Below are 12,989 nucleotides of genomic sequence, written 5' to 3'. Positions count from 1 at the left end.
AGGAGAATGGCACTAAGTCATGCTGCTCGTTTGGAGAGCTGGTGCAGAGACGATGGGCCAAATGGCTTCCTTTCTGCGCTGTAATGATTCTGTGATTCATCCCAGCAATCAGCCAAGTGAACCTTCTCCAAACTCATGCAATAATATCCTTTCTTAAGAAAGGAGACCAAAACTGTACACAGTACTCCAAATGTGATCTCACCAGTATAACTGTAGCAAAACATCCTTAGTTTTATGTTCATGCCCCTTGCAATAAACAACAACATTCAATTTGCCTTCCTAATCCTTTGCTAGATCTGGATAGCAGGTTTTTGTGATTCATTTACCAGGACATCCAGATCATACATACATAGATACATACATAGAAGGCTGTACTAGGTACCAATCAGTTCCACCTCGATCTCAACTGATGACAGATCTTGCTTGTATATTCTTTGTTTCCAATCAGGGGCCAGAGCTTCATGTGTGCTTGGGGGACCTAGACACTTTTGCACCTTTTAAACCCAACCCATGTGTGACTTTGCCCAACATCACACAAGAGGTCAGCTTCACAGTTTCTTTTTTGAGCCGTACAGGCCCCTTAACCATCAGCCCTCAACAACCCCCCCACCCCGGCCATCCCATGCTCCCTCAGATTGGCAATGTTGCCTCCAAGTCCCTTTGGATCGCCTCATGCCATCTCCATATCTGCCTATGCCCCACCTACCTCATGCTACTTCCATGCCGATCTCATCCCCCATCCCATCTCCATGTATTCTCACTCCCGACCATCTCTCCATGTGACCGCCATTCTCCTCGTACAGCCCTCAGGAGTCATGTAAAATTAAACCTGTAACAGTCTAATAAAACCCTGAATTCATACTCAACATCATTAATACTGGAGGGGGCGGGAGGATGACTCCAATGTCAGAAAATGTAATCCTTTAAGTGCCTATCAAGTTTTGAAGCATTTGAAATCACATCAAAGGTGGTTTTAAAGCCTCTTAAAATGTTTCAATCATTCTCGGACTTGCTGAGACGAAGCCAATAGCTGCCAAGCTTTCATAATGGCAACAAAATGTCTTAAAAGATTCCAGCTGCATTGCCTGAAACTGACAGAACAAATGTCTATTTCCATTTCAAAGCAGATTACCTGTTAATCAATGGAGGTGCACAGTTTTTTTTACCTTTCAAAAGCTGGTGTTTTTACACCTAGGGCTATTAGTGAATTTAAATAACAGCACAAAACATGACAGCTGAGGCTGACGACATTTAATTTAGCATCTTTAATCCATTGTAAAACTTTTAACGATTGGAAAAGTACTGTCAACTTACCTTTGCACTTTAGATCCTCATGATGAATCACTGCATTAAAAACACAAATACATTACATTACAATTCAGCAGCTAATAGTGACATTTGAAGGTGTCAAAACATTTTACACTTAACGTTCAGAATGTTCCTGACTCCTCAGCAGGTTTCCCCCACTGGCCACAACCTCTTGAAGCAGGTGCATTTTTCCGAGGCTTACAAAACCCACACGAAAATAGTTTGTGGTAAGAAATACAATTTTCCTGTTGTCCACACAATGAGGAAGAATCCAGACTTCCAAAGAGATGTTTGTATCCAAGGCCTTGCCGCCCCAAAAAGACCACATGAGATATGGCTTGGGGTAGGGAAGCCAGAGGAAAATTATTTTACCAGCAAACAAATCTCAGGGCGCGATTCTCAGGAAAGATTTCTAAGTGTGGTAGTGAGCGCTGAGAAGACCGGCCCCAAGATTTGGCGGCGCAGACCTGGGGAAGCTCCTCAAAGCGGTGTAGGCCAGAAGGGATGTCCTGTTCCGCCGAGGGTCCCGGAGAGTGAGTCACAGGGCAGCCAGTGCCGCCTGGTACGAGGGGGACATTCAGAGGGATATGTCAGGGACCGTAAACCTGGGGAGTGTGATGGGGAGGACTGGCCTCCAGTGTCCTAAGAAGGTCAGCAGGGCGGAGTTGACACCAAGACCACCACCCCCCTACCCCAGAGTCCTTTCCCCCCCCCCCCCCACCCGAGCATCCACCCCTTCAACCCTCCACGTGGCCCCAACCCTCTCTTCACCCCCCTCTCCCTTCAACACTTCCCCCAACCCTTCCTTCGCAGCCCCCCCTCCCACCACTGTGAACCAAGCGCGTGGCTAATGATGTCCTCTCTACGTCTCCACAGGAGAAGCTCTCCCACAATCGCCGGGAGAGGGCCCAGAATGGCAGAGGGGTGCCAGATATAAGAATCCTCACCACCTTTGAGGGATGGGCCCTGGAAGTGATGTGGGTGGACGAGGACAGAGTGGTCATCAATGCAGAGGTTGGCGGAAGCCGCAGAGGTAAGGATCCACTGGGCCCCACCCGGAGGACCCGTCAAACATGAGTAGTGATTGCCTTACTGACTGACCCATCCCTCCCACTGACCACATATCCATTCTCCCGCAGGTCCTCCATCCTGGATGGTCCCTTCTCCAGCCTCCCAGGAGATCCACCTCAGAGAAGCGCTCCGAGGGTTCTACAGTCGACATGTCACAGCTGACATTCCCACCCTCCACCAGCGCAGATACACACACCTCGGTGGGAAAAGTTTGTGGACAGGCTTTTGGCGCACAATCTGGTGAATATCACGCAGCTGCTGATGTACATCAGGTGGAGACAGGAACCGCCAGGTGAGACAGCAATCAGAGGGCTGCTGGACCTCAGGTCCCAGCTGGGTCCCAGCCTGATGCTGAGCCTCTGGTACAGAGGTTACCAGCACTGATGGACACGTTAGGGTGCGGCTTGGACATTCAGAGGGATATGGCAGGGACACTCCAGCAGGTCCATAGCTGATTGGAGGAGTCCCAGAAGCTAAGGGCAGAAGAGATGGCGCTGGCAATACGTGGCATCGAGGTCAACACTGCTATGACGGCAACCGCAGTGGAAACCTGGTGTACGACATCGGCACCATGAGTGAAGGAGTGCAAGGCGTCGTGCAGTCGGTGACGGACATGGCTGAGGGCCTCGGCAGGATGTCCAACTCGTTGGGGAATATCACCCAGTACCAGGCCAACATGGATGAGGCACTGAGGGACATGTGCCGCTTTCAGATGGGAATCGCCGAGGCGCTGCAGAGCTTGCCTCAGTCGCAGGTGGGCATTGCTGAGGTGCTGCAGAGCATGGCTCATTCACTGAGGAGCATCACCGAGGGCGTCAACACCTTGGGGCAGACATCGGGGAGCCACCAGGGCTGGCAGAGCCAGAGGATCCAGGGGCTGCTGGGGCTCGAACCAGCTGCCCTTCCGTCCCGAGGTGAACCCCAGGGCCCGATGCACACTGAGTAGGAGGAGAGGGTGCTGGGTGCCAACCCGGGCCCAGTTCCCCCAGGCTCCATCCCTCTGATGAGGCCTCGTGTCCAGGGGTCAGCACAAGGGACAGCGCAGCACGGCTGTGCATGTGCTGCCGACAAATCCGCCGGGGACCTCTGGCCCAGAGCCCCCAGAGTACACCCAGCAGGGGCATCGAAGGCCAAGGGACGAGGTAAGCAGCTGGCTGCCTCCACCTCAGATGTGCATCCGGGGGACACACCTAGACTTGGCGGTAGAACTAGGAAGGTTAAGCACGTTGAGGATCACTGAGGGCACTGGGGGAGGAGGAAAGGGTGGGAGGAGGTAGGGGGTGGGGAGAGTAGGGCGGCCCTATTGGGAGAGCAGGGGATTGTTGGACATCTGTAACACATTAAAAACCCTTGAGCATGGCAGATCACATCAGGTGGCTCTCCTCCCAATCGGACCCAAAATAGAGAAATTGCCAGGATTTTTGGATAAAACATTTCCAGGGTTTTTGGCAGTCCAAGGGAACTTGAAGGGGAAGGTCGAGGACCAGGAAAACAGATCCTGGCAACAGAATGTTTGTATCGTGGCACGACCAGAGGGCATTGAGGGAAGGGACCCAACGGACTACATCGACCAAATGCTGGGCAATCTAGACGGCAGGGACAGCTTCCTCAGCCCGCATAACTCGATAGGGCACATACGTCGCTCCGACTAAAACGCAAAACGAGGGAGCAGCCGAGAGCGATAATCACGAAGCTGCACCGGTCCCAGGACTGGGAAAAGATCCTGAGTTGGGCCCAGAAAAAAAAGTGTTGCTCATGTGAAGGACACAGAATCAGGACATTGGGGCGGACCTTGCAAAAACGAGGGCCGAGTTTAATAAGGCAAAATCGCATTCTGTAAGAGCGGGGTGAGGTTCGGCATGTTGTTCCCGGCCAGACTCTGGGTAACTTACAAGGGGAAAGAGCATTAGTTCGGCACACCGGCGGACGTTGAAGAGTTTGTGCGAACGAACAACCTGGAGAAAGAACAAACGTGGGAACGTTGAGGGCAGTGGAGAAAAAAGGACTGAAAGCAGAGGATGAGATGGGACCAAAACCCACTGTACCGACTCTGTGTTTGCGCAGGACTGTGCTGCCTCGTTCTCGGAGTCAAGTTGGAAGACAGACAGATGGGAGAGAGGATAAGGGAAACAGGTGAGGGGGCGAGGGAGGGAACGGAGACAGGCAGACAGAATAGAGACAGGGCTAGACCAACTCAGGGAGGGGAGCCACCGTACTAGCAGGGAGGGATAGCACGGGAAGACAGGCAGTAAGGCTGGCTGTGGCGTACCTCTCGGGAGAGGGAGCGTCTGGCCAAGGGGGGGGCAAGATAGAAAGGGAATAATATAGGGGGGACACTCACAGAACAGAAAAGAGGCAGGAAAGGATTGGCAGTGAGACAGGCACAGGCCTCAGCGGGCATGGAACAGGCTGAGGAACCAAGATGGCGCCACAAGCAGCCACTTTGGAGGGTTCCTGGGCAAAGTGAGACCCCGGAGTGCAGGGGCGCACCCACGCGGCATACACACAGTTGGCGGCCATGTTGGCACCCCCCTGGATAAAGGGAAACCCCGAGGGCAGGGGCCCTGACCTCATGGCGAGAGCGGCGACTGTGACCATTTTGGACGGCCCCCTAACAAAGGGAAACCCCGGAGTGCAGGGGCGCATCCATAAGGTAAGTGGTTAATCCCACAGGAACGGGGGCCGGGAGGGTAGTGCGGGGGAGACACGAGACACACGTGAAGGAGACACACCTGAAGGAGAAGGACAGATTACTGATAGGGAAGGGCTGGGTGGGATAGACGCATCATTCATGCTACAGGACGAGGGCTAGGGGAGTAGCCATACTGATCAGCAAGAGGACGAGATTTACGGAGACTAGGACAGTTACGGACCCAAGGGGACGGTACATCATGATCAGCGCTGTCCTGGAAGGGGCACCGGTACTCCTGGTAAATGTGTACGCTCCCAACTGGGAAGACGCAGAATTTATAAAAAAGACCATGGCGGAAATCCCCGACATTGACACACACCGACTGATTATGAGGGGTGACGTTAATTGTGTACAGGACCCGCTGACTGACCAATCAAACCCCAGAACGGGGAAAAAGTCAGGCATTGCTAAGGAGCTGAGGGCATTTATGGAGCAAAGGGGGTGGTGGACCCGTGGAGATTCCTACACCCGGGAGAAAATAAATTCTTGTTCTTCTCACAGGTGCACAAGGTATACACCCGCATCGACTTCTTTGCAGTGGTGAAATTGGTGCTTCCAGGAATTATAGGAGCGGAATACTCCGCGATAGTCATCTCCATCCACACTCCACACTGCGTGGATGTGAGGTTGGAGACAGGCCGTGCCCAGCGCCAACTCCGCCAGACACGGAGGACCTTCTACGAACACGGAGACAAGGCTGGCCGCCTACTGGCTCACCAGCTGAGAAAGCAGACAGCCACGAGGGAAATAGTGCATGTAAAAGACAGCAGAGGCAGACTGGTAGCGGAACAAAAAGAGAGTAACCGAGCATCCTAGACCTTCTACCGAGGGCTGTATTCCTCCGAGCCCCCTTTCAGGGACGCGGGGATGAAACACTTCATCGACGGACTGGAAATACCTGTTGTGCGGGAGGACAGATGGGGGGACCTGGAAGCACCAATAGATCTGGGAGAAATCATGGAGAGCATCAGCTCCATGAGGCGGGGAAGGCACCGGGACCGGACGGGTTCCCGGTGGACTTCTATAAAAAATTCATACCGGCCCTGACACCACATCTAAGGGGCATGTTCGCAGACTCGCTGGCAAGGGGCACTTTGCCTCATACACTAGTGCAGGCCACAATTTCACCGATACCGAAAAAAGGTGAAGATCGTCTCCCTGGATGCAGAAAAGGCCTTCAACAGAGTCGAATGGAAGTACCTCCTTGAGGTACTGGAACAGTTTGGGCTAGGAGCGAGAATCACCGCCTGGGCGAGACTCCTGTAACAACACTCCCAGGGCGAGCGTTCAAACCAAATCCACCAGCTCTGAATACTTCCAGCAATGAAGAGGCACATGGCAGGGATGCCCATTGTCCTCGCTCCTGTTTGCACTAACAATCGAACCCCTGGCAATAGCATTGTGGGACGTGAAAAGCTGGAATGACATCCAAAAAGGACACAGTGAGCACAGAATTTCACTCTATGCGGATGATCTGCTCCTATACGTCTCAAAGCCACAGGAAGGACAAAGCAATCATGTGGATCCTGAAAGAGTTTGGAACCTTCTCGGGTTACAAACTCAACCTGGGCAAAAGTGAGGCATTCCCAGTGAACCCAAACGGAGGAGGGACAGAGATGGAACGGCGCCCGTTTAAAGTAGCCCAAAATAGATTCCGATATCTGGGGATCCAAATAGCCAGGGACTGGACACAAATCTATAAGTGGAACCTGACCAGCCTGGCAGAGGAAGTCAAAAAGGACCTACAGAAGTGGGACGCACTCCCACTCTCCCTGGCGGGGAGAGCGCAGACGATCAAAATGATCATGCTGCCGAGGTTCCTCTTCCTGTTTAGATCCAGACCGTTCTTCATCCCCAAGGCACTGTTCCAAAATGTAGATAGCTTAATTGTGACGTTTGGGGAGGTGGGGGCAAGAACCCAAGAGCCCTAATCAACACTGCGAAGGAGGAAAATTAAACAAGACCTGGTACTGCCAAACCTGCAATACTACCACTGGGCAGCAACAACGGAAAGAGTGAGGGGATGGGTGCACGAGCCCAACTCAGAGTGGGTACAGACGGAGGAGGCCTCCTGTAAGGGAACAACCTTCCGGGCCCTAGCCACGGCAGCACTCCCACCCCCCTTGACGAAATACACATCTAGCCCAGTGGTAGCGGCCACACTGAAAATGTGGGGCCAACTAAGACAGCACTTCGGGCTGACCAAGATGTCCCCCTTGGTCCCCATCTGCGGTAACCACAGATTCCTTCCAGCCTTGCTAGACCCAACCTTTAAAAAATGGAGACAGTACAGGGAACGCTGACAGTTAGGGACTTTTACATAGGACACAGACTAGCGACACTGAACGAATTGATGAAGGAATGGGAATTGCCGATAGGACAGGAAATGAGACACCTCCAAATAAAACACTTCCTCTGCAAAGAAAAGTATCCCTGGGCCCATCCACAGAAAGGACACGGCTGAAGCCGGCGGAGGGAGAAAAAGAAGGGGGGGAGAGGGGGGAAGAAGGAGAAGGGGGAACACCCCACTGGACAGACCAGGGGGAGCATCAGAGGGAGTGGACGTGGGGAGGGGTGTTAGGTTGGGGGGGCGGGAGGTGCAGAGGGGGATGACTCACTGTATCAGACGGCAAGAATATGTAAATAGCGAAAAGTAAGAAAAAGCCTTTTCGCACTGTATAATAAACAAAAACGAACAGCATTGTACATAACTTTGAAAATGCCAATAAAAGAAAACCTTGAGCACAACCAGAATGATGCCTCTCTCACTTTCTTCCGAAATGCGGGCCGACCTCCGAATCCTTGGCCCATCTCTCCAGGCATCCCCCCCTCCCCCAACCCCCCCCCCCCCCCCCCCTCCACCACCCGGTACAACACTTGCAGGTGATGGGTGTGAGCGAGCACTCAACAGACAGGAAGGGGTCAGCCCATGGCATAGATTGAGGAGCACCGGCGCTCAGCGCTCTGCAGATTATCATCACCCCCCTGTCCCTCAACAGTGACCCGCTGATGGCGCCGGCACAGTCCAAGAACCCTGGAGTGATGTGGCACTTACCCTGGGAGGGTGTGAGCTGGGGGTGGGGGGTCTGTAAGGTATCGATGACGGACAGGCCACGTGCGATGTGAAGCGGGCGAGTATGAGGGCCTCCCTGGCCCTCCGGGCTTGCTGGACCATCGTTGCTGCCCCTGTCCTGCAGCCTCCGACTGGGCCTCAGGTTCCTTCCTGGGGCCGTCCTCCAGCCCCTACTGGTCCTCTTCCTCCACGGAGGTGGGCACATGTTCCTCATCCCCAACCTCCAGCACCTCTCCCGCTGCTGTGCCAGGTTGTGGAGGTCACAGCAGGCCACCACAAAGCTGGCGACCCTCCGGGCAGTGTACTGCAGGACACCATCGGAATGGCCAAGGTATTGGAACCGCATTTTTGAGCAGAGCACTGCTCAATGACAGCCTTGGTGGCCACATGGGCTTTGTTGTACTGGGTCTCCGCATCGGTCTCCGACCTCCGTACTGGCGTCATTAGCCAGGTCCTCAGCGGGTACCCCTTATCCCCCCCAAGAGCCAGCCGCCCATCCTGGGGTGGCCCTCGAAGAGGCTGGGGTTGACCGACTGCCGCAGGATATAGCTGTTGTGGACACTCCCTGGGAAGTGTGCACACACATGCATGATCTTCATGTGGTGGTCACGTACGAGCTGTGTGTTGAGGGAGTGGAACTCCTTCCTTTTTATGTAGGGCACTCCCAGATGGCCTGGTGAGCGCATGGCGACATGCATGCAGTCTATCAGCACTTGGACCTGGGGCATCCTGACAATGGCGGAGAATCCTGCTGCCCGGGGATCTTGCTGGGCTTGGTCCATGTCAAAGTTGATGTCGTTTTCCGCCCGGGCAAACGGCATCCGTGACCTGTCGGAGGCACCTGTGGGCTATGGCCTGCGAGATGCCACACAGGTCCCCGCTCAATTCCTGGAATGATCCCAAGACGTAAAATCCAGGGCTGCGATGTCCTTGACGGCCAAAGAGCCGGTGTCCTCCTCCTCCGTGTAGTGCCAAGTCCAGGAGAACATGGCACAGGTGCCGCACATTCTCCTTGTTGAGGCGGAGCCTCCTGCGGCACGCGCTGTCCGTCATCTGTTCAAACGACCAACAACACCCGTACACCCTCGGCCATCGTGGACCTCCCCCTCTGGGTCCCTGCCTGGCCTGATAGGCGGCCGGGTCCTCAGGTTGTGGGGCGTGGTCCGGCACATGGGTCGCCGCTTTCAGCATTTGCAGACCCTACACCTGATGGTCGCCCGGGCTACCAACAACACCACTAGGGCCTGTTCTGCGGGTTCCAAAATACTGTCGATACCATTCAATATCTGTAAGAAATTGGGAGAGGGTGTGACACTGACAAACTATGGTGCTCCCACCCCGGACCCTTCATTTCCCCCATTGATCCACCCCCTCAACGGACTCCAGACCCTGTACCCCGGACGTCACCTGGACCAGGTGCTGGTCCTCTCCCCATTGCACTCACATGCCCTCTGGCCATAGACATGAGCCCTGGAGCTCTGTTCCATCCCCTGGGAGTTTGGATGTTGGCTACTGCATGTGTGGTGTTGCCTCCCGTAGTGTTCAGGCACAGTGTCCAGGCATCGTGGTCTGATTGAGATGTTAGGTAATGATTCCCATGTGCTACATGGCCCGCCCACCCATGGGAATCCACTTGGGTTGTGTGAAGTGCTCACTTAACCATGATTGCCAAATCCCTACAGGAATGGCCTTCAGCCGCACAGCCAGATACCTCGGCAGTCGGTGGGGTTATGGGTGGTCGTGGGGCAGACGGGCTGAGACAAGGGTTGCCCGTGGAATGGGTACACGTATCAGGGGTTGGCATGGTGGTGCCGTGCACAGTTGCCCCACCCCCCAGTCTCCCACCCCTGTGGAGGTCCCCCACCCCTCGTCGAGCACTGGGGCAGCAAGCCCAGTGCCCCCGGGTTCTTTGCCTGTGAACAAAGATGACTACTCCCATCCTCGGCTCCCCGCAGAAGCCCTTCAGCCTGTTCGCCTTTTTAAAGAGCAGTACTAATCGGCACCAGCATGACCACTTGCTGGGGAGGCCAATGAATCTCGGGAAGCTCTTGGATATGGGGTCACTCCCGCTAATTGTATGGAAATGGGGCTTAAGTGGTGATCATTGGTTTCTTGCCAAACGACGGGAAGATCCCGATCTAGCCTACGGGAGCGGGCCGGTTGCAGTGCAAACTGTTTGGCACCTGGCGCGGTTCTCGTTTTCAGCATCTCCCGCTATTCACCAGCCTTGTTTCCCTTGAACGAGAATGCAACGAGGCCAGAGAATTGCGTCCTAAATTTTGTTTCGAGACCTGATTCGCACCACCTATGGGAGATGAAAATCTAGCCCCATTGATTGATTCCAATGATAAACTTGTGTGATACTTTGCTGTCAATTGAGAAGGCTACTTGAAATTTGTCTTCCCATCATTTAATTAACTAATCTAAAGCTGGCACACGACACATCCAAGGTGCGAATTGCATCTTGGTTGTATTATTTCAATCGCTGTCTGTCGTCGTAGCCCTTTTTGAAACAGTAAAGGATATATCTGTAACCATACTTGCATCATTTATTGATATGAACACTGTTCATCAAGTCATTTCACAAGAGAATTATTAAACAAAATTTGACACTTAGCCACACAAGTGACCTAAAACTTGATCAAAGAGGTAAGTTTTAAGGACCAAGTTGCAGGAGCAAGCAATTGACATGGAGAGATGTTGGGAGCAAATTCCAGAGCTGAGGGCCTTGACAGCTAAAAAGCGCTGGCCGCTAATGGTGGGGCAATGGAAATTGGAGTCTTACAGGAAGCCAAAATTAGAGGACTGCAGAGATCTCGGTGGGGTGTAGGGCTGCAAAAAAGGGATATGACCTTGAAGTGACTTGAAGACAAGACCAAGAATTTTTAAATCCTGCCATTGCCTGATTGGGAAAGAACTTGGGTCAGCCAGCACAGGGGTGATGGATGAATAGGATGGTGTGAGCTGGGATATGGCTGCAGCGTTTTGGCTAAGTTGAAGTTTATAGACTATTACATACAATCTGTCGCAGAGAAATAGGTGAATTTGTCCAATCAGTACATGCTGCTGTTTATGCTCCATTTCAGCCTCCTCCCATGTTTCATTATCTAAATCTATCATCGTAACCCTCTATTACCTTCTCTCTCATATTCTTGTCCAGCTTCCCTTTAATGCAACAATACAATGTTACCCTGTGGTAGTGAGGGCCACATTTTCACTAATATTCAGGTCAAGAAGTTTCTTCTGAATTCCCACTTGGACATCTTGTTGGTCATCTTAAATTGTTTGGGAAACCCAGAAAATAGCATTGGCATATTCAAATACAGAACTAGCAAAGGCATAGATGAATGCAACAACAGCTGAAGTACTGAGGCAGAGAGAAATGAATCAGATGGAGTCAACCTGGACTTCAGAAAGCAAGATTGTATTGGAAAAATTTCATGGAATTCATCTGATCATGATTTGATGGATGAGGAAACTGGAGTGGATGTGCACAAGGATTTTTCAGCAGGTGTTTAACAAGGTACCACAGAGCAGCTGATTGGTGAATTTGAAGAGGCATGGAATGAGAAGGAGGGTAGCAAATTATATTAAAAACTGGTTAGAGGGAGAGAAACAGAGGGTGGAAGTTAATGTAGGTGATAGTGGTCTTGCCTGCTGGCTGGAGAGTTAGCAAGAGCCAGTTGTCGCCTACTTGATGGAAGGCCTGCTTTATTTATTTTTTTTAGAAATATTTTTATTCAAATTTTTACATATTTTCAACAAACCTCCCCCTTACAGAAAAAAGAAAAACAAAGAACACATAAATAAACATCTTACAACTACATCACGAATTCCCCCAATATACAACCCCCCCCCCATTAAGCAATAATAAACACAGTAGAAAACACAAAGTACACCGCCCCCCCCCTGGGTTGCTGCTGCTGCTGACCACCTTCTAACGCTCCGCTAGAAAGTCTAGGAACGGTTGCCACTGCCTGAAGAACCCTTGCACAGACCCTCTCAAGGCAAATTTTACCCTCTCCAATTTAATGAACCCTGCCATGTCGCTGATCCAGGCTTCCACGCTTGGGGGCCTCGCATCTTTCCACTGTAGCAGAATCCTCCGCCGGGCTACCAGGGACGCAAAGGCCAGAATACAGGCCTCTTTCGCTTCCTGCACTCCCGGCTCGTCCGATACCCCAAATAGTGCTAACCCCCAGCTCGGCTTAACCCGGGTGTTCACCACCTTAAACACCATTCTCGCAATATCCCTCCAGAACCCATCCAGCGCCAGGCACGCCCAGAACATGTGGGTATGATTTGCTGGGCTCCCCGAGCACCTCCCACACCTGTCTTCCACCCCAAATAACCTGCTCAGCCTCACCCCTGTCATATGCGCTCTGTGAAGAACCTTAAATTGTATCAGTCTAAGCCTGGCGCAAGAGGAGGAAGAATTAACCCTACCCAGGGCGTCCGCCCACACACCCTCGTCTATCTCCTCCCCAAGCTCCTCCTCCCATTTACCCTATAGCTCCTCCACCAAGGTCTCCTCCTCCTCCTGCATCTCCTGGTAGATCGCCGAGACCCTGCTCTCTCCAACCCACACCCCCGAGAGCACCCTATCCTGGATCCTGCGTGCTGGAAGCAGCGGGAACTCCCTCACCTGACGTCTTACAAACGCCCTTACCTGCATGTACCTGAAGGCATTTCCGGGGGGAAGCCCAAATTTTTCCTCCAGCGCCCCAAGGCTCGCAAACGCCCCATCTAAAAACAGGTCCCCCATCCTTCTAATTCCTGCCCTGTGCCAGCTCAGGAACCTTCCATCCATTCTCCCCGGGACGAACCGATGGTTCTCCCGGATCG

At 52.8% G+C, this 12,989-nt stretch overlaps 1 protein-coding gene across 6 annotated transcripts in view; it reads left to right on the top strand.

Moving 5' to 3' along the window:
- The window catches only part of LOC140408721 (coiled-coil domain-containing protein 158-like), a 418,982-nt gene that overhangs the window by 218,055 nt on the left and 187,938 nt on the right, over positions 1 to 12,989 (top strand). The gene's annotated exons all lie outside the window — the stretch shown is intronic.

The sequence above is a fragment of the Scyliorhinus torazame genome, chromosome 3 (assembly GCF_047496885.1).
Source record: "Scyliorhinus torazame isolate Kashiwa2021f chromosome 3, sScyTor2.1, whole genome shotgun sequence".
Taxonomy (NCBI): Eukaryota; Metazoa; Chordata; class Chondrichthyes; order Carcharhiniformes; family Scyliorhinidae; genus Scyliorhinus; species Scyliorhinus torazame.
This window is presented reverse-complemented; position numbering and strand designations above follow the sequence as displayed.